The sequence below is a fragment of the Acanthochromis polyacanthus genome, chromosome 7 (genome assembly GCF_021347895.1).
Source record: "Acanthochromis polyacanthus isolate Apoly-LR-REF ecotype Palm Island chromosome 7, KAUST_Apoly_ChrSc, whole genome shotgun sequence".
NCBI classification, from domain to species: domain Eukaryota; kingdom Metazoa; phylum Chordata; class Actinopteri; family Pomacentridae; genus Acanthochromis; species Acanthochromis polyacanthus.
The window spans coordinates 5,315,702-5,338,956 of NC_067119.1; the positions used below are offsets into that span (position 1 = coordinate 5,315,702).

The window sequence follows — 23,255 nt, forward strand, 5'->3', positions numbered from 1 at the left end:
TCAAATAAGAAGGGTTCAATTGAGTAGAAATTGTGTTATGAAGTTAAATTATGCTCTGAAAAACCATAAATAATGATCACAATCATAATATTTTAGGGTTAATCAACTAGACGTGAACAAAATCTCCATATTTACATAAAGAAAGAAAGTAGAAAATGTTAATTCCTCTAAATTCCTTCATAATGACTAAATTAGACTCATTCACAGCTGAGTTGTTTACCATCATATTTCTCTACCTGAATTATATTTAAAAAGTGTAAAAGGACCTAAAAATGTGTTTAATGTCCAACAGATAAAATATTCACAACAAATAGTGTCAGTTTCTTTACACTAGCAAACAAAATTTAAGTTTTTACAACACTTACTATCTGGAAAATCTGCTAAAATACTACATTTGTTTCTGATTAACTTAATTTAATAAGTCAAATAAACTCAACCAACTCCTAATTTCAGGTCAAAATGGCTCAAATTCGAAGAACTTGTGGTTCTAAGTTCTAAAGCGGTCTAAAAAACCTACAAAAAATAGCAATTTTAGGTTGAAAATGAACGAGAAATTCACAACATTTCTAAATTTACATTGAGAAAATTAGAAAAGATGACATTATTCCACTAAATTCTTTCGCAGTGACTTAGTTTAGAAACATTTAATAACTGTAATGAAGTTTTTACCATCATTTCTTTAGCATAATTATATTTTTTTAGTGTACAAAGAGCTACAAATGAGCTAAATGTATTCATATGAGTAGGTCATGGATAAATAAATGCTTCAAATACTCTAAAATGTTTTAAAAACCAAAAAAAAATACACATTTAAACCTGAATTAACTAGAAATACCTTGAAATGAACAAAAATGTTATATTAATACTCCATTAACTAAAAAGAAATGATTTAAATCCACTAAATTCCTTCAGGATGACAAAGTTTAGGAATATTTTTCACAGTAATGAGGTTTTTACCATCATTTCTCCAGGAGAATTATACTTTATTTAGAGTGTAAAATGAGCTTTAAAAGAGCTGAATGTATTTATGAAAACTTAGAATTTAACAACTAAAATATGTACAAAATACAGTGTTAGTTTTCTGTTAACGAGCTAACAAAATTTAGGCTCTAAAGTGGTCATAAATACCTAAAAAAAACAGACATTTAAATTTAAATTAACTAAAAAAATTAACACAATTTTAATATTTATATTATGGTAACTAGAAATAAATGAGTTGATTCGACTAAATTCCTTCATGATCATCATTTAGCAGAATTATATTTCATTTAGTGAATAAAAGGAGCTAAAATGAGCTAAATGTAGTCATAAAAGCTTAGAATTTAACAGTTAAATTAAATATTCACAAAAAACAGTCTCAGTTTTTGGGTGAACTGGCTAAAAATATTGAAAGTTTTGGTAAATTAGCCCTTCTGTTGTCTGTTTTTAATCGTCTCTGCTCAGCATATTAATGACAGATTAGATATTTTGCCACATAAATCTATAATTAACAACAGAAACTCTGCATGATTTCTCTCCAACATCTTCAACCCTCTGAGGAATATTCCCTGAAATCTCCACAAAGTCTGTCCAAACCACTGATCCAACGAGATGCGAGCCAAATAAATCTCTGGCAGACAAATGTGCTGAGCTGCAGGCAGTGTAGCCGCGGGGGGAAATAATGACGCTAATAAAAAAATCTAAATTTATTACGGCGGACAGCGGAGAGTAATGGCCGTCATCTGGGTTTAATGTGGGCCCGGTTCGGTCTAATTAAAAACACAGAAAGAGCCGGCAGAGCAGAATAAAGTGCTTCTCTCTGCAGCTCAGGCAGCGCTGAGCAAAGAGGAAGAAGAAGAAGAGGAAAAGGTGGATTAGAAGACAGAAGGTGAGCTCCCTGAACCGAGGAGGTGATTTAGAGGGAAGGAGACGAGACGATAAACAAATATTTCCTTTTCTGTTTGCAGCCAGGAATTATGGAGAGCAAACACAAGAGATGAAACACTCTGTTGACTCGGCTCTGCTGCCGTTTTACATCCAAATGCTCAAGTTTAACAAACGGGGACTTAAAAAGACACATTCTCTTGTAAGATAGGATAAAATAAAACAAGATTAAACTTTATGAATCTCCAAAGTCATGCCAGATATTACTCAGAAAAAGTAAATGACGGAAGAAATGCAGCGTCTAAAAAAGCAGAAAAGCAATGAGATAAGGACAAAAGTAAGGCTAGAATAGAACAGTGGAAAGAATTTCTGGTAATTATATTAAGGTAAGCAGTAATATTAGACATGATAATGACATATTATACCTGAGAAATTAAAATATTACACATTGCACGTGACATATTTTACAGGAAATGGAATGCAGCACATGATACAGAAACCAATGCAGCACAAACTGAAGGGTCATTTCAACCAGTGGTCCCCAGCTGACACATCTCAGATTTAGCTAAGTTTTTACATACATTTAGTACATTATATATGATGGGAAAATCCAAAATTTGAATGCTTTATTGTCATTAGTTTCAAAGTTATGGCCATTTGAAGTAGGTAGGGGGCACCCTAAAATTGCGGCCAAAATGAAGATTTTATCCATCACGAACTTCTAAACTGCTACATTTGGCCACCCATTACACAAAAACTAACCATCATATCCATTAGAGATTTTATGTGGTATAATTTGCCTATCTAAGGATTGGATCTGCATAAAATGAAAGTGCTATGGTATGTAATGCATGAAATATGAACAGCTAAAAATCAAAAATATCTGTCCGACCTTCAGATTCAAAGGTCAATATCAGCATGTGGGATAGGTGGTATCAAAAAATAAAAGACATCATGTTAAATTACAGGAATTTCCCTAAATTTTGACACCAAGCACAATTTGCTTCTATAAACCCTTCCATGTTTAATGTATGTATGTTTAATGTATTTTAATTAATGAATCCGAAGGTCGGACAGATATTTTTCGTGATGGATAAAATCGCAAATTTGTCATTCTCTGTAACAAGCAAGTATAAATATAAAGTAAATATTTTCACATTTCTGAGGACTATAGGTCACTGTGAAATGACTCTGAAAATTTCAGATCTCTATCTTTTGTTGTTCAGAAGTTATAGAAGTCTGAAAATGGTCGAAAATTTCAAGTCTTAATTTTGGCCGCAATTTTAGGGTACCCCCTACCTACTTCAAATGGCCGTAACTTTGAAACTAATGACAATAAAGCATTCAAATTTGGGATTTTCCCATCATATATAATGTACTAAATGTATGTAAAAACGTAGCAAAATCTGAGAGGGTCAGGTGGGAAGTTTTCTTAAAATTGGTTGATTTCATACAGAATGACCCTAAAATAAAATAGGTGAGCTAAAGTAAGGCTGGAATAGAGCAGTAGAAAGTAAATCTAGTGATCGAACCACACTAAAAAATGAAATATTGCACATTATATTGAGAATACTTTACATCAAAATAGTACAGTATTGCACATATAATTAAAATTTTGCAAAATATTATTAATTATAACACGTGACGATCAAATATTGCACCTGAAAAATGACATGAAAGTTAAATATTGCACATTATATGGACAATATTTTACAGGAAATCAAAACGTTTGCAAATTAAAAAGAAAAATAACACATTAAGCTGAAATATTACACCTGAGAAATGAAAATATTAATTACTACACGTCATTTACGGTACATGTAACGAAATGCTGCACATGATTCATAAATTAATGCTGCACAAACTATCGAGAAAAGCATACTGGAATAGATTAAACAAGCTAAAATAAGACTAGAATAGAGCAGCACAAAGTAATACTGGCAATTACACTGATGTAATGAGTAAAACCACATATGGAAAATTACATAAAGGTGAAATATTACACCTGAGAAATAAAATTACTAAATACTGCACAAGAAAAATGAGATGAAAATGAAATATTGGACACTACATTGACAATTTTGTCCAAGAAAATGTGAAATATTGCACATTTATACAGGCGTAATGAGTAAAACCACACATAAGAATGAAATATTGAACATTAAATCAACATTTTTGCATATAAAAATGCAAAATATTGCACACATAATCAAAATATTACCTGTGAAAACGAAATATTACACATTAAATTGACCTGAGAGATGAAAATATGAAATATTGCACATGATTTAAATGCTGCACACGATACAGAACCTGATATAGCACATTTATATGTCGCTGCTGTTTATTTTTTGCACGTTAAACTTCAAAAACACAAAATTCTGATTGACCATTTCCCTGAATTTACAAACAAACTTTCAGATTTCCTTTACATTCTGCGTCTGAGGGTGAAACCAGCCGGGTTGGGTGTTCGCTTCAACTTTAATCTCCTCAACTTGAGCGCTGGCAGGGATTTATGGGTGAAAGCTGCAGCTGCATGCTGTTGCATAACTCCACCCTATTAGCCCGAGCTGCTTCTCTGACACACAAACAGCAAATCAATGGAAAAGAAAACCCGCTTCGATGTCTGGAAGTCCCATTTCCTCTCCTCCTGGATGGAAAACGTGAACCTGTGCTGCTTTTTACGCGTGAAACCTCAAAGACTAGAGAATCAAACTCAGAACAACCAGGATGGCGATTGACTTGTCTGTTGGCGTAATAGCACATAGAGGAAATCCTCTTAAACCACATTAACTGGAGAGGGAAAAAAACGTCGATTTAACCGATTAAATCCTGGAGGTTGAGAGCGGTTTGCGCTATCAGGTATGACCAGGTTGCAGAATGTTCTGGGGGAAAAAAAAAACTGCAAAAACAGGTTTAATCCGGCAACTTTTTACACAAATGCAACCTCATCACAAGCTAATTTTTACAGCCAGAAGAGGTTGCAACAAGTTTTCCCCAGCAATCTATCATTTTAATAATTTTACTTTGACTGATTGATGGCATACACACACAAGTTTTTACGTTGATTACTCATAAACGTTGTTCCAGCTACTATCCTCATGTGATTTAAGGGGGATTTATCCGTGCTTTAAAGCTTAAGTTGCTTCAAGTAGACTTTTTCTTGTATCTTTTAGCATCTTTTGCTCAGAAACTAATTAATTCAACAACAACCGAAACGAAAAGCTGTCTGAGCAACTGTTTTTTCATATTTTGAACTGCATTTGTGTATTTTAACGCACGATATTTTAAATTTTGAATGAAACAAACAGAAGATTTGAGCTTTAAACACAGAAAATACGAAGTTGATGCAGCTACCAATACTAGCACATCAGACCAGCTCATTAAAATAATGTTTGAAACTTAAAAGTGTTATGTCCCTGCAACACAAGCAAAGGCAATAGCCTTTGCCTCATTAATGGCCCGTAGACTTATCCTTCTCCAATGGAAATCAGATAAACCGCCCTCTTTTGATGGCTGGATCAGAGAAATGCTTTGTATGCTGCAGCTAGAAAAACTTAGATATAGTAGAGCCAACTGCCTGGAAAACTTTAGAAAGACCTGGTCTCTTTTCTTTGAATATGTGCAAAATCTGTGTCCATCTTAAAACTGCCATAATACTTTGTATTAGTACAATCTGTGATGCTATACAATCAAGTGAAGGAGGACTTGTTTGTTTTATTTTTTTACTTATTTCCATGTTGACCTGATGCACTTAATTATGCTTGCAGACTCACTTACCTCAAATGTATGGTCATGGTATTCATGATTATTGTATTCACTTTATATATTTTTTCTCTTTTTTTGCTGTTTGTCTTTTTTGTCACCTTTTGGGTTTTTTGGGGGGGTTTTTGTTTGTTTTTGTTGTTGTTTTTTCTTTTACGTAAACCAGGGGTGGGTGGGAGAAGGGAATTTGTTCTTTGTTTATTGTAAATTTCATTGTAATGTAAAGAAAAAATTATAAAGTGTTCAAAAAAAAATCCTAAATTTGCTAAGAAATAAAAATGAAAAATTTCTAAAAATTGTAAATGTTTTCAAAAAGTGAATAAAAATCTTACCAAAAAAAAAAGTGTTATGTAAATCAATAAATTAGATCTTCTGTCGTGCAGCCATGAGTGGGGCGAGCAGGCAGGGAATAAAAATCCAAAAATGAACAAGTGTTTCATAGTTTTGGGTGATAAAGTGTGAGTATAAAAGCATAGAAACAATCATCCTTGGTCCATTTAGCACTGATTTTACTGCTTTGTCAGAGCTCCAACAAGGAGCTGAGGACCAACAAAGGAAGGGCGATACGAGGAAGGAAGCAATAAAAACGTGACACAAAAGTTTTTTAAAAATCAAACGCTGCCCCTCTCCAGTAGGGAGATAATTGCTTCGGGGACGTGAACCTCAGAGCGGTGATTCTAACTTCGACCTCTGACCTCCGACGACCATAAAGCAGCTGACAGACGACGGCCACCAGGAGACCGAAGAGTCAACACATCTGAGGAGAAACTGGCTTTTATCTGGATTTAGAAAAAGATCCATGTTTATAACCAAGAGGAGCCTCCAAACCCTCTGACCTCTGCTGTCCGACTCCAGGAACTAGTCCCGCTTTCTGTTTTGCATCTAATTAGAAATCTGTGTTTCTCTAGTTAAACATGAATAATGATCCTACTGCTCACAAAACATTAATTCAACCGTCTGTAAGGTGTAAATTTAAACCATTTAATCAAAGTTTCACGCATATTTCTGCATATTTAAGTAGTGATTGTTCATAAAACAACAAATCAAGACATTTTTCACATCAAAATGTTGCTTCAGCTGCAACAAATTTGCCCTAAAATGAAAATAGATTTAGCCAAAATAGGGAAAGACTGTTGACATCAATCTTTTAAAGTTCTGAAAACTTCCAATGAACTTGTGATTAAACTACAAGCTAAACTGAATCAGTATGTACTAAATGCAGTATTTTCTACAAAATTAAAGATGGCAATGTGTGGATTCAGGTTTGATAATTCTGGTTCAAACTGTCAGAAACCTGTCAGATCTCTAAACCTGATCTGTTACGATCGTTTTCTGTTCAAAAAGTCCAGACAGAAGCTGCGTAAGAACAAGCAGAAGAAGAACAAGCATCTAAAAAAAGACTAGGACGGATTCAGTCGGCTCACATTAGGTCAGGAATGAAATGTAAAATCCTCTCAGGCTACGTTCAATAAACCTCAGTGTTTGTTTCCTCCCACAGTTTGGTGTCTTCTAACTGTCTGTACATTAAATTTCTCTGGGTGTCATGTGACCGACGCCGTTACAAAACTTGGTGAGATTTGACGTAATTTGCGGACAAATCGACAAAATGGACAAAAAAAGTCGTCCAGAACCAGGTCAGGAGAGAATCAGGCCACAGAGTGATTGAATATTTATAGCCAGTCCAGTTATTTGGACGTCAGATTGGCTGCTGTATGTCTGCAATCATGAAGTCTCCGAGCCTTTAATCTGCTTATTGTAAAGCCTTAGAATAACAGGGAAATATGCAGGCAGGTGGAAACCGCAGCAAATTTAAATGAAAAAATGGGATCTAATCAACATTCAACACTGAATTATGCAGATTTCAGTCATCGAATGTTCAAAAAATACAACAATAAAGACGTTTTCCTCCTGTGTCAATGAGCATTTCTTCTACAACCAAAATATTTTTAATTATCATTTTTAACGGTTTCTGCATGGATAGTTCACTGTCACTCTGAAATTAGATTTAAATTGTGTACACTCAGTTTGCGCCAGTTTTTTTGAGTTACTATAACTTGTAAAAGAAATGATGTTAAACCAACACAATAAAATGAGTTCAATAATTGGTTTAAAACATCTCAAACTGTTCTGGCATGTAAAGAGAAGACATTAAATCCTGTGCTCAAGTTGAAGAAAATGTAAAGTTATCAAGCCAATTTCTTTAAGTTACCTCAACTTAAAGTTACGTTTAAATGAACTAATGCAGAAATTTGAGTTCAAATTACACACAATAATAAGTTGATGCAACATTATTATATCAATCCAACCTACCAAAAGTATGTTTGCAACTTAAAAGGTTCATCAGAATCAGCAAACTTAGTTTTTATTTAATATCACAATCGTATATTTAATTAAATGATGGAAATATGTCAGCTTAGTTACTTTTTAGAGTGTGTAAAGACTTTTTTTTCGGTCAATTTTTGCCAAAAAAAATACGGCAAGGACACCCCAAAATTAGCTGTTGAAACAATATTTAGAAAATTTAAATGTCAAAAACTTAAATTTGGCTCAGTTTTATTGAAGCCCAAAGATCTTCTAACTGCAACTAATCATTATGCAGTTTTAAATGGCAGGAATTCCTTAAAACACATCGACTAGCAAACTTTCCTCAGCTTCAGTTCCAATGTTTTCCTTGCAGATGTTTGCTAAAGTTTCACATGGATCCAAATTCAGACTCATAATTTTAATTATTCTGACCATGCAGCTCCAAAACAATATTACTCATGAGTGCTAAACACAAAACTATCTCACGCTACATTTTCTGCTCTTTAAATCACATCCTAATTAATAAATACGTCCCTTTGCATCGACCCCAAACATCCTCTAGGAGAAATAACAGAGGCTCAGCTCCTTTACAGGGAACCTAATCAGGACACAAAGTGTTTACTCTGAGGTACAGAATGAAAACAAAGCTGACTACACGATGTTTAAATTGGACGATAATCTTGCGGGCGTTGCTGCATGCATACTGTAGGTCTGGGAGGAAATTAAAATGGAATTAGGCCTCTGCAGAAAAGCCTTGCAGGAAGCAGATTTGTCTGCTGAGAGGGAAAAAAAACAGGCTCAACTCTGTGGAGTTACTGATGTCCTGGAAACAACTGGCAGTGGAAAATGTAAAGATGACCCACAAACACAGAGCAGGTATGTTTCCTATAAAGACCCTCATTAAAGAAAAAAAGAGTCTGACACAAGACTTTAACCCAAGAGGCTCACATGGAACCATTATTCTTAAACTTTATTTTTCACATGCTTTTAGGTTCTAAGATAAGATCAGACTTTATTAGTCTCAAAGGAAATTCTTTAGCCTGAAAACAAAATTACATAACATGAGGAATGCAGTGCCATGTAGGGAAAAAACTAATATCTGAAAACAAATGCAAGCAAAGTAGTGAAGGTCACACATGATAATGAAATGCTGCAAATTCAAGTGAAATGTTGTGTGATAATGAAATATTACACATGAAACTGAAACATTGCACCAGAAATATGAAATATTTGACATTACATGCTGAGTAAAATAGCATGGTTTGGGTTCAAATCGTTGCAAAAAAAAAAACAAAAAAAAACTGTCAACAAACCAGTCAACAAGCCAGCATGAAACCAGTCAACAAACCAGGATTTAACCAGTCAACCAACCAGTCAAAGAACCCACATGAAACCAGTCAACCAACTAGTCAACAAACCAACATGGAACCAGTCAACAAACTAGTCAACAAACCTGTATGAAACCAGTCAACAAACTAGTCAACAAACTAACATGGAACCAGTCAACCAACATGGAACCAGTCAACAAACCTGTATGAAACCAGTCAACCAACTAGTCAACAAGCCAGCAGGAAACCAGTCAGTCAACCAGCCAACAGCCAGTATGAAACTGTCAACCACCCAGTAAACAAACCAGCACGAAAACAGTCAACAAACCAGTATGAAATCAATCAACTAACCACTGACTTTTCCAGAGTTCTGCCCAACACCTAAGATCAGAAACTGATCATTTCTGCAGCACATAGGCTTTTTTTAGCTTTATTTTTATCCATTCTAAGCTAGGTGTCTTCTACCTGAAACATAAATCCTGGCATTCTTTCTCTCTCTGATAAATTCCACTCTGAACCAGGAGGCATCTTGTGATATCCACCGGGAACATCAGTGTGAAAATAGGTCTTTTCCCACGACATATTTCCAGTCCCTGCTGACTGGAGATCTGTGGTCGTGGTGGTTTGTGGTGGTTGAGTGTTTAGCGCCAGGAGAGTTTTATCGCAGCTGGAAAACATCCGTCCTCAGAGCTCAACAGTAGCAGTTCTGTGACCGCTCCTCTGGTTTTTACCGACTCTGTACTGAAAAGGTTACGATCCAAACGTTACGCAACAGCTGAAATGTCAAACCGGCGTCCTACTTTTCCTCCAAAACAAACAGACACACTGTTTTCCTTTGTGTCCTGAGCTGCGATCATTATTATTCCCCTTGTCGACCTTTTTTATATCGCAAACCGATGACTCACTAACAGGTAGTAATGATTTTGTTGTTCCCTTTCTAGGCATTGCAAGTGTTTGATGGTTTAGGAGCTAAATCGGAAACCTCAGGCCTGCAGTACAACACACCCTGCATATATATATGCACACGCTATTTCAAGTTCAATTTCATGCATACAGCAGGATAATGCTGCCTCCTTTGATCTGTGCTTCCATTTGGGTTTTGATGACTGTTAAGGCCATCCAGTCTGACCAATTTCTTCCAAGATCGAGAAATGTATTCATGTTTATTTTAAAGTTAGGGTACAGCACTTTTATATATAGATGAACATCGGGTATATTCAAGCTTTTCCAATGCTATCAGCAGCAGGTGAAGCTCTTTGTATTTTGCAGCATACCGAATTTTAAAATCTGTTTTTTATGGTGACATGTCTGCATTGGTGCACTGGTAGCCAATACCATTTTCCTCGATAATACACACTTTAAGTGCATTAAAGTCGTTAAAATCAATCCAATTTATGTTTGACAATTGAATGGTTCTGCAATGCATTTAAGAAAAAACTGCATTTCTGTATCCAAGCTGTACATTAACATTCTGTAGGTGGTCAGGAATTTTGCTGAAAAGCTCTGGTAGGATACTGTCTAAATGTAGTGTTAGAAGGTACAATGTACTGAGGTTCCACAATCTCCAAAACCATTATGAAACCAATCACCAAACTAGCAAGAAAACAATCAACGCACCAGTCAACAAACTAGTATGCAACCAGTTAAACTAGCATGAAACCAGTCAACAAACTTGTATGAAAACACTCAACAAACTAGCATGAAACCACTCAACAAACTAGCATGAAACCACTCAACAAACTAGCATGAAACCACTCAACAAACTAGCATGAAACTAGTCAACAAACTAGTATGCAACCAGTCAACAAACTAGCATGAAACCACTCAACAAACTAGCATGAAACCACTCAACAAACTAGCATGAAAACACTTAATAAACTAGCATGAAACCAGTCAACAGAACTAGTATGAAAACACTCAACAAACTAGCATGAAAACACTCAACAAACTAGCATGAAACTAGTCAACTAGCATGAAACCACTCAACAAATTAGCATGGAAACACTCAACAAACATGAAACCAGTCAGCAAACTAGCATGAAACCAGTCAACAAACTAGCATGAAACCAGTCAACAAAACTAGTATGAAAACACTCAATAAACTAGCATGAAACCAGTCAACAAACTAGCATGAAACCAGTCACAAACTAGTATGAAAACCAGTCAACAGACCAGTATGAAACACTCAACAAACGAGTATTAAACTCATAAAAAACAGTCAACAAATTGGTCAACAAACCAGCATGAAAACAGTCAACAATCCAGCATGAAATCCATCAACAAACCAATCTGAAACCAATCAACAAACTGGTATGAAAACAGTCAGCACACCAGTATGAAAGCAGTTGACAAACCAGCATGAAAACAATCAATAAACCAGTCAATAAATCAGGGTTGAACCAGTCAACAAATTAGTCAACAAACCAGTCAACGACTTGCATTATGTATGAGAAACCAAGGACATAAGTGGATGTTAAAGTCATTCTGTAAATGGAACTCTGTCCAAAAACAAAGAATTTTAGTGGTTCTTCACGTCTTCTACATATGATACCTGCTTTTAACTTAACTGTGGTCTCCAAGTGTGTACTTGACACAAGAAAACAGCCGACAAAGACGGATTATCTAACTTCCTGGACCAGTAGCGCTCCTGGGGGTTTCTTCAGACTTGACCAGAGTGAAAGAAAGCCCAGCGCTGACCTCATGCTTCTCAAATGATCGTCACAGGGTGTCTTTCTCCTGCTTTGATCCAGGATGAGGTAACTGGAAGACAACACTGAATGACCGGCGACCTCCCAGGGCCCAACGGTGAAACATAAACCACCGGATTACAGACTGGTTTGGGTTTGTTTAAGGCTCACTAGGCTGACAAAAGGAGTTAGCAGAGACCGCAAGATGAAAGATGTGTTCGGCTGCATTCTCAGACGGCTTGTGATTATCTCAGGAAGAACGAAGGAAGGAAAGAAGGAGGGAATGAGGTCAATATCACATGGCTAACTTGCCCGGTTAGTGGTCCAAACTGAGCTGCTCACATGTAGTAGAAGAGTAAGAGAATGGTTTCCAAAGAATGTTTACATGATAGAATAGATAAAGAGAGGATGACATTGAAAAGAAAGACGAAGGAGGGAGGACGGCAGTCAAACAGAGACAGGAGATCAAAGCCGAAGCCTCCAGTGTTGAACCCTGAATGGAAAAACGGTGTGTGTGTGTGTGTGATTAAGTGTGTGCTATACAATCTTCAAAGACAGTCAGTAGCTGCCTACTGTCTATATTAACCACAGGAGGTCTTCTGCACACATTCTGATTCACATGACACTAGTAATGGCAGGTTTGCTTTTGCTGAGGCTCTGATATTTAGTCAAATAAGACCACAAAGAAGAAATGACTAAAAAAAAAAACAAAAAAAACTGGAACCTGTATTGCTACCAGGTTGTTATAGCTTTAAATGAATGCAATTCCTGCCATTAGACGCCAAAAACTTTTACTGTCTCTACATAGTTAAACCAGCATGAAACCAGTCAACAACCACCATGAAGCAAGTCAACAAACCAGTCAACAAGCATGTATTCAACCAGTCATCATGCCCGTATTCAGCCGGTTATCAAACCAGTATAAAACCTGTCAACAAACAGTGTGAAACGAGTCAACAAACCAGTACAAAATCAGTCAACAAACCAGTATGAGTCAGTACGAAACCAGCCAACAAACCAGCATGAAACCAGTCAACAAACCAGCATGAAACCAGTCAACAAATTAGTATTAAATCAGTCAACCAACCAGTATGACACCAGTCGGCTAACCAGTATGAAACCACGCAACAAACTCGCAGAAAACCAGTCAACAAACCAGACAACAGTGTGAAATCATTCAACAAATCACTATGAACCAGCATGAAACAGCATGAAATCAGCCAACCAATCAATATGGATTCACTCCAGAAAACAGTACACAAACCAATATGAAACCAGTCAACAAACCAGTGTGAAACCAGTAAATAAACCACAGTTTATGTCGGCAAGCAGAGAGCTTGTGGGTGAATTTAACGAGCATCTGGCACAATGACAAAGACTTCTGTGGCCTTAATGACCTCCAGACAGAGTTCATGTTTCAGACAAACTGGATCTGAGCACTAGTGTTCTTCTATCCCAGTGGCATGTGTAACACAGACATTTTTGTGGTACAAACCGTGTATCCGTTTAATAAAACTGCAAAACCAGCGCATAAACGAACATCAACAGTACTCAATCTGTATTTTTTGTAACACGTCTGCTTTTCCTGAGAAAAATCTTGATTTCAGTGACATCCCAGCAGAATCCTGATCAGCCAGTATAAATGAAAACACCACTGAGGTCATGCAGGGTCTCTTAGAACTCTGTCTTTCCTTCAAGCTACGTGAAAAGGTACGTGCAGAGCAGCATTACATCACATGAGAACACATAACATTAGGCGCATGTCAGTCCTCTGCAGTGCTGCCGCCCGATGATGGATATCATGTGATGTTTTCAGCTCAGCTATCCGTGTTTCTGTGGGCAGAGCCGACTCTGTGGCGTGTTGTGTACAGTACGAACATCCTGTTCTTTCAGGACGCACAACAGAAACAAAAAGTCACTTAAGGCTGTGAATGTTTACATACCCGCTGCTTGGAGGAAGGCCTGAGTCCGAGGGGTGGCTGGCTGCGACACTGCAGGAGGACACACAGAAATATGGTTCTAATGATTACACTGCAGGGGAAAACAGAAATGCATCACATAAAACCACAGATATTTAGTATTTCATGTCACTGAAACACAGTATGTGACTGTATTTGGAGGCTGCTGAGCAAATATTAGGGATGTGGCCACTGGACGAAGTTGCACATTTCTGGTTTGCATTTGTAAAACAAATCAATAAGTTGTGTTCTTGCACACATTACTTTGTCATGATGCCTTTGTGTTTTCTAAAACATCCTGTAGAGGTCATCAGAGGAACACATTTTCAAATTGTACACATGGAGCCTTTTTTAAATGTACCTTAGAATGAATCCAGAGGTAAAACAAGACTAATAAGAAAAGCACTCCACCAAGGCCGTTCATTCCCCCATATAGCATTGTCAGAAATGCAGCTTTTTACTCCACCGAGGAACGCAGCAGAGTTATATCACGATTGGTGTACGTTTGTCTGTCTGTCTGTGTGTAACATTACTAAAAAACAAACTAGCAGATTTGGATGAAATTTTCAGGGAAGGATTTTGGCAGTGATGCGGATAATAGTCTGGATCCACGGATTTGTTAAAGATTTCTGTATCATTGCGAGGTAGCGGCATAGCGTCACTGTAACCATGACAACAAGTGAGCACATGATTGTGACCCTGCTAAAAATCCACTTCTATGGACTTATCAGGACGTATCCGTCAGAAATGATACAAGGAACAACTGATTAAATTGTGTGGGTATTTCTGAGTTCCATCAAGTCCCGCCACCCACTACATATTTAGGTCACGCGATTCGGTATCCGTACATAACGTACACATGCATAACACACCTGTGCTCAGTGCACGGTTTTCAATTTTTATTAAAGATTTCACCTGTCGGAAATGACACGACTCAGCAGCCTTGGTGGAGTACTGCGCTCTCTGAATGCTTTTCTTCTATTTTGAAATGCAGCATTCATTTATTAGTTATTGATGATCAGAAATCACAGCTACATAAAATGTGGCCATTTAACATAGAAGTACCCACAAACAAAATAAATGTTTCGCATTTAAACTTTTCTATCTACAATCAATGTATGAAAGAAAAAAAAACAGAGAAATGCTTTCAGAACTGTTTTCAATCAGTAAAGTCGCAACGTTATTATTTATAAATCTTGCATACATTATGAAGATTGTGTTTTTCATGTTTTATTTTTGTGGTAAGTAACATTGTCATTAGCAATAGGGGATCAATAAAGCACTTTATCTATCCATCTATCTATTTTCTGTCTGCTGTTCATGTTGTTGAGACGTGAAAACAACAACAGAAGTGGAAGCAGACGTTCAGCCATGGGAATTTATTCTTTTTGTAACATCAGAATTTACGCAGAGAAGGTTGGCTCCATCTCCTATTTTTCAAAAAGGTAAAAAAACCCACAATTTTTCTCCCAGAATTTTGCCGTTTCCACTGACTTCTTCTACTGTGACACTTCAGAATGCACATAGAAATAAAACACGAGCGCTGCATTCATGGAAACAACTGAAAATGTATCTCAAAAAATCTATTTATATCTGTTTTTTTGGATAGAACACCGAAGTACATTACTGATTTGAAGCCAATTGTAAATGCCCAATGATAATAATAAATAATAATAATGAGATCAGATCTTCATGATCCCGGCAAGACCGCCAACAAAGTGAACTACGACTGAAGGAAATAAATAAATAAACTTTTGATTTGCTCCTCAATTAAATGCAAATGCAAACTGTAAACTGGTGCATTTAAACTGCGGGCATTGGAGGTATTTAAAAGCAAACATATTAGAGGAGACGATGAAACCACAAACCGTAATGAGTCTTTAAAAGCTTCAGAGTGAAGCTCCCAAAGGACTTATTTACAGAGAATAATAAAGGAAAAAACAAACCTCTGCAGAACAGTAATAATGAACTCCCACATGGACACACACAGTTTGAAAATTATTTGATCCAGACAATTTTAGAGCAAACACACAATCATACAAACAGCGGTACACACTGAAACACACTCCCACAGCCCCTCAGGTGATTCGACATAAAGACTTATTGTTTCTCACCTGCACCTTAAAAAAAAAAAAACACACCTTCTCCCACAACAAAGATCTCATTTGATGCAGAAAAAGAAAAACCAGAGAGCTGCAGTAAACCTTCAGCAGGAAGCCGGCTCGTATTTTACAAGCTGCACCATCTGCAGGTTTTTTTGAGGGGGAGAGAAGGTGTGAGATTGGGGTGAGGGAGGTGAGGAAGGGGGCAAAGGAGACGGTAGAGCAGGTCGTCATGTGCTGCCCACGTTTCTGCTGGACGGAGGTGATTTATCGATCCCAGAGGTGACGGTGGAAAATGAGAACAGTCAGATTTCTGTTGGTCTGTGAGGTTTGATTTGTTGAGAAGCAGAAAGAATCTTATGGAGTTGAACTTGAACGCCCCATTACTGATCACATAATATCCCTGAATTTAAGCATCATTGGTGCTACCGTATTTTCCACACTATAAGGCGCACTTATAAGCCTTTAATTTTCTCAAAAATCGATGGTGTGCCTTTTAACCCGGTGCATCTTATCTGTGCACCGAATTCCAAATTCTGACTGCTGGACCATTTCCCGCCGACGAAAGATTGATCAAAAAATATTGTGAGTGTATTTTTAAATACGTAGTAGAATAAAGTTCAACCAAAGTCACTGTTATGCTTCCGTTTCCTTGTTTTAGCATGCGCCCAATAATACGGTGTGCCTTATATATGGCTTAAGTACAGAAATAAACCCCGTAATCGAGACTGCGCCTTACAATCCGATGCGCCTTATGATGCGGAAAATACGGTACCTGGAATCTGTACTATGAAGCAAGTTCAGCCCATAGACTGTATATATAGTGGACGTAGCATCTGGCTCCAAAAATGAAGCCCACCCGGAAGTGTCAAAAACTTGCAATATCACGCCGTCCGCTAGGGTTGGCTCCAAAAAGCTTTTGCTCCATAGACCCCAAATCATCACCGGAAAAAATAAAATTTGATAGACTGATTTTCTACAGCTCAGGATTTTTTTCCCGTTAGTTTTCATGGTCAAAATGAGAGATCAGGTGGCCGATCTTAAAATAAATCAATACTGAATTTTCAATAAATCGTTAAAGTTGGCAGAGCCAGGGGGCGGGGCTATACTTGGTTGACAGTCTTGTCTGGAATGACTGACAGATCCTTTAGGGCAACAGAAGCCTCTGTGGTAAAATGTGGGCGGGATAAGAGAGTCTTCAGCTCTCAGTCTGGCCCGCCCATAGACTGGTCCTGCCCCTAGTTGCTTTCCGGTCCAGCCTGTTTGATGACGCTTTTTACGTCACTGGCTCCAAAAAATCCAAAATGGCGACCAGGAAGTAGCAAAATCCGGGCTTCATTTTCTCGGCGTGGAAACCAACGGGTGACGTCACGCTTAGTTCATGCCTGGTTCAGCCATGGCAACACCCTTTGACTGTTGCGGAAGATTTTGATGGCATTTCATCTCTTAGGCCTGTTGTATGTACTGGCCAAATGTGTCTTTTGTGGCCAAAGCGTGTCTCGGAGTTACCTTCTGGGATGAGTTTGCTCTTAAAAATGAACAAAAACGCAAAATGACGGGCTTCCTGTTGGGTTGAGTGCATGGCTGCCAAATTTAGTAGATGTCTTTGAAACGTCCTGCCATGGTAATACTGCAGGTGGCGCTGTGGAACCATTTTACCATACACTGTGTACTGTTTTTTCCGCAGTTCTGAAGTTTGTGCAAATTTTCTTGAGTTTCTTGGTATGTTTAGGCTTCAAAAATGCAACTGAGCATCGTGATGAAAAATCCCCAACAGGGTTTTACGTATTGCCGGTGCTCAGGCCCTAAAAAATTATTTATACTCACTCTGTATCAAAAGAACATACACTACCGTTCAATTTTATGTTTTATGTGAAAACTCGTGATTTTATCCATGTGCTAACATAACTGCACAAGGGTTTTCTAATCATCAATGAGCCTTTCAACACCGTTAGCTAACACAATGTAGCATTAGAACACAGGAGTGATGGTTGCTGGAAATGTTCCTCTGTACCCCTATGGAGATATTCCATTAAACATTTCCAGCTAGAATAATCATTTACCACACTAGCAATGTCTAGACTGGATTTATTATTCATTTCATGTTATCAACGTTCTACTGGAAAGAAACCTCATATATTGAAAGGCAAACTAAAAAAAACTGAAGTTTGGGGATTCTTTATCAATAATGTTAAAAAAAACTGTATTAAACAGAAAATATTGAAGAGTATCCGCTTGTTGTAAACTGTGTGGAGAGAGAATGCAAGTTTACTGATTATTTCTGCATTCTTTCCATATTTTACTATTTTTTTCTGCATGTATGCGTTAAAAATAAATACAGATATCGTTGAAGCTGCATTTACACCTTTACTTCACTGACAACAAGGAAACAGTTTGTTACCTGGAGAGAAAATCTGATTTCTACACTCAGGAGCTGCAAACATGAAAACACAAAGTCCATGTTTACAGATTGTTCTGTGGTGGAAACCAGAAAAAAAGGGGGGAAAAAAAACGTGTTTTGTTCTCAGTTTACGCTGCTTTTCCTTTAATTCGACTCCTGCGAGGCGACTGGAGTGACCTTTAGAGGAATATTCCAGGAGTCACGGCGGCTGTGATTGAACGGATCTCTGATGGGGGACGAGGTGAGGAGAAGGAAAAAAAACAGGAGAGAAAGTCGAGTCGCGTCTCCTCCGTCTGATCGCAAAAGCACAGCGGGACGGTTCAGATCTGACATTTCAGCTGGAGACGCTTCATCCGTCTTCTGAGGTTTTTATCATCCGACGACGGTGACCGGATCTGGAAAACTCACCTCTACCGATGAGGACGGGAAGCTCGGAAATCTGATCACATGTGAGCAGAAAAATGTAAACACAGGCTGATGAATAAAAGATGGTGGAACTAAGAGTATTGTTTGTTAAATACTAACTTTATTTCTGATGAAGTAAGAGTTTAGATGCTCCTGGCTGCTTCTTTCTTGTGTTCTGATGCAACATTTCTCCAGTACACCAATTAACTTTTGCTGTAAAAATTGGTGTTTTCCGATAGAAATACAGTGCTATGTCTCTTTATGGTAGTTTTTCCATATATGTACTGATGTTTTAGATCCCTTTGTAGCCATTTTGTGTCTCTTTTTAACAGTTGAATGTCTTTTTGCAGTCATTTTGCGTCTCTTTGTGGTAGTTTTTCATCTAGTTATTAATATTTAAAGACAACATTGAACCGTTTTATGTTTCTTCGCTGTCATTTTGTGTCTCTGTGATAGTTTTAAGTCATTTTTTGGCTCTTTTATGTGTCTTTGTAGTTATTTTGTGTAACTGCATCTATTGGAAGTCAATTTGTGTTTCGTTGTGGTAGTTTTTTCATCCAGTTCTTAATATTTTAGGACAATATTTAGCCATTTTGTGTGTCTTTGAAGTCATTTTGTGTCTCGATGCAGGCATTTTCTCTCTTTGCAGTCATTTTGTGTGTCTCTTTTTTATTGTAGATATTGTTATTTTAGGTCCCTTTTGAGGCTATTTGTGTCTTTGTAGCAATTTTGTGTATCTATTTGAAGTCATTGTGTGTCTCTTTGTGGTAGTTTTTTCTAAATTGTTGATTTTTATAGATCCACTTGTCACCACTTTGTGTGTCTGCACTTATTTTGTGTTTCTTCGTGACAGTTTAACGTCCCTTTGCGGTCATTTTGGTTGGGTTTGTGGTTATTTTTCATTGAGTTGATATTTGAGGACAGTATCAAGCCCATTTTTGTGTCTTAGTTGTTAATTTGTGTGTCTCTGCCACACTTTAGAGTGTCTAGCTCTGGTCTTTTCAGTCATTTTGTGCCTTTTTGTGGTCATTTTGTTGTAATTTTGCATTAATGTACAAGTTGGGGGTGTTTTGTTTCTCATGGATGCTGAGGTTTTGCTAAATCAAACCATTAAACCTTATTTTCTGTTATAGTTGACATCATTTCTAAGAGGCTGTGACTATCTAAAGTTAAGACAAGTTTCCTGTGATGGAAACCAGAGGATAAAACATTCACGTGGTTGAAGTTTGCCCTGATCTTGAAGCTGCAGTAAAGGTCACCTCGCCACCAGAACCGATGCATTTCCTCGTCCTGGGAGTGTGAATTTACACAGCAGTGGTTGTTTTTTTCCCATCACAGAGGGGGAGACACACTCATTACAAAAGTGAAAAATTGGAGGGAAGGTCACAGTATCAACAAAATCAATTGTTTTTCTTTTTTCCTCTTGGGAGCGTGAATGTGTCCTTAGTTTTTCGATATTCTTTGGTCACAGACAAACCGATAAGAAAAGAACAAGAAGTAAAAACATTCTGTATCAGTGTTTTCTTTTACTATCTGCTGTTCTTTAAGGGATTAAACGGAGCAAAAGGTCTGTCAGGATGCTGTTATTTTTGAGGGAGTCTGTATTTTATTTTATTTTGTTACCTTGTGGGGTTTTTGATGATGTGCATTAGTAGACTGTAGGTATAGACTCTATTTCCTTATAATTCCCTATAGATTATATTTCACTGCACATACTGTATGAGCATGTGAAAAATAAAGACTTTAATTTTGAAACGAGTGGAAATTTATGGGAGAATAAGCTGAATTTTTATTTGTTTAGTAAGTATGAAAGTCTGAAAAAGGACTTTAAAAGCAGGTTTTTGTTCATTTCGGTTTCCTTTAGTGTCGATACGTGATGTTAATGATACAAAATACAGGAAAAAAACAACAAATGGCTCAAGTTTGGGTTTGAAACGCCACTATTTCATGCAAAACATGCATTTTTGTTTGTCCAATTCAGCATTTTGTCTGGAAAACCAGCAGTAGAAGACAAAGTTAATGGTTAAATGACATAACAATGGTTTGTTTTTGTGTAAATGCATGAACCACTGGTGTTAATAATACAAAACAAAGGGGGGAATAACAACTCACGGCTTAAATTTGAGCTTGAAATTCCACTATTTTATGCAAAACATGCACTTTTGTTCATCCAGTTCAGCAGGTTGACTGAAAACCTGCAGTAAAGATGAAGTTAACGGGTATTTTATGTAATAATGGCTTCATTTTGTGTAGATGCATGAAGCACCAGTGTTAATAACATGAAAATAAAGTGTAAAAAACAACAACAAATGGCTCAAGTTTGGGTTTGAAACGACACTACTTCATGCAAAACATGCATTTTTGTTTGTCCAATTCAGCATTTTGTCTGGAAAACCAGCAGCAGAAGACAGAGTTAATGGTTAAATGATATAATATTGGTTTCTTTTTGTGTAAATACATGAACCACTGGTGTTAATAATACAAAATAAGGGCAACAAAACCAACTCACAGCTTAAATTTGAGCTTGCTTTCGTTCATCCGATTCAGCAGTTTGACTGAAAACCTGCAGTACAAGATGAAGTTAACGGGTATTTTATGTAATAATGGCTTCATTTTGTGTAGATGCATGAAGCACCAGTGTTAATAACATGAAAATAAAGAGAAAAACAACAACAAACGGCTCAATTTTGGGCTTGAAACTCCTCTATTTCATGCAAAATGTGCACTTTGGTTCATCCAGTTCAGCACTTTGGTTGGAAACCTGCAGTCAAAGACAACGCTGATGTTCGTCATCTTTAGTGAACCGATCCAGTCTGCTGAACTGTGACCTCCTGAGCTGCTGACCCTCCTCACCCCTGCAGATGAACCACTTCAAACCCATCAGGTAATGTGTGGGGCTGCTGTGGAGGTCGGATGCAGAAGTGTGTGTTCAGAAACGGTGTGTTTGAGGTCACGTGGGAGTTCGGGGCCTCGGCAGTAATGAGGACGGAGGCGTCGGAGGGTCGCGGCGGCCCGGTGGGGGTGGACGACCTCCCAGCACGTCGAGGTCGACTCTGCGACCTTTTAACTGTGTTGACGTACGGTATTAGTGTCAAAACTGATCACTCACATGGGTTCAATCGCACCTCTGGACAAAGAGGAGCGTTTCTGAGCTTGTTTACTAAACAGGAAGCGGCTGCTCTACAAGCACAGATGAGGCATCGATTTCTTTCTCTCTACTGAATCCAGGTTTAAATGACTTCCACTGCTTGATTTCCAAAGCCCTTTTCTTGCTGCTTTGCATTTTTTTAAGGCAGGAAAAGTTCTCACATCCCACCAACTGAAACCCTCCAGTGCTAACAAGTCAGACGTGTTTGGAGAAGGTCGTCCGGAGCTCGTTAGGCCAAATGAGCGTCAGAAAAACCCGCTGCAGCCTGAAGTCTTGTGCTCGGTTGGAGATCTTTCCTCAGAATCTGCTATTAACATGCACACCCTGGCAGCAGAGCCCTCTGTACATATGTATGCGCCGTTTGTCTGCCGATGAGACGGTGTTGTGTGCATATGAATAGAGGAGGGGGGGTCCTCTTCCTGAATGCACGACGCATCCGGAGCTTCTCATTGGTATTCATGTGAATGAGGCTCCTGGCAGCCAAAAGCATATTTGCACAGGAGGAGAATCACCTCCTTCCAAATGAAACCCGCCTGATGTTTACAGTGGAGCCGAGGAACGTGCAGCCGGAGCTCGTCGGCGTCTTTGCGCAGTAATTTTAGCGTGTAACACTTCGTCTTGGCAAACTTTTCTCTTTTCAAGTTGACAACCGATGAAGAACATCAAAGCACAAGTTTCTGAAACATTCGACCGCCTGCATTTCTGAGCATCTATCACGGATTTGACTTCACTTTGGGCAAGTTTTGGATTGAAAAAATGAGAAGCAGGAGCTTAGAAGAGCCAATTTGTTTGATTTGCTGCAAAAAAAAAAAAAAAGACTGCCGCTCAAAATACCACCGAATGAACAGAAAAACGATATCGCAATTATTTCTAGAACCTCCCAGAAAAGCACTAAGAAAGTAGACAGTACTCCTCCAAGGCTGCTCATTCATTCCTCTGCTTAAATGCTGTAAAACTAGAAAACGCTGCACAAAAACAAGCCGCAGTATTGGAGTAAATCAGCCGTACGTGTTAGAAACCGGTAACCGATCCTGGAAAGAGAATAATGAGAAAGAAAGCTCCAAGCCTGCAAACTGACAGAACTGATTCTTTTAGGTTTGTCACATATAAAACTTTGACAATTTGACTTAGAGTTTTTGAGATTTGTCGGTTTTGGCAGCGCTGATTAACTTTGTTTGCTTATGATACGTCTTGTATCACTTAAAAAAGACCATACAAACATGGTAAAACAACAAAAAAACGACAAAAACTTTCACCAGAGAGGGCCTTCAAAATGCAAAATAATAATTAGCAT

General features: G+C 37.7%; 1 protein-coding gene across 1 annotated transcript in view; it reads right to left on the bottom strand.

Moving 5' to 3' along the window:
* rasgef1ba (RasGEF domain family, member 1Ba) overlaps window positions 1-23,255 on the bottom strand; it is a 169,998-nt gene that overhangs the window by 134,373 nt on the left and 12,370 nt on the right. Inside the window, exon 2 of the mRNA XM_051950397.1 lies at window positions 13,891-13,938. The gene's annotated coding sequence lies outside the window, so the exon portion shown is untranslated. The remainder of the gene's footprint in view (window positions 1-13,890; window positions 13,939-23,255) is intronic.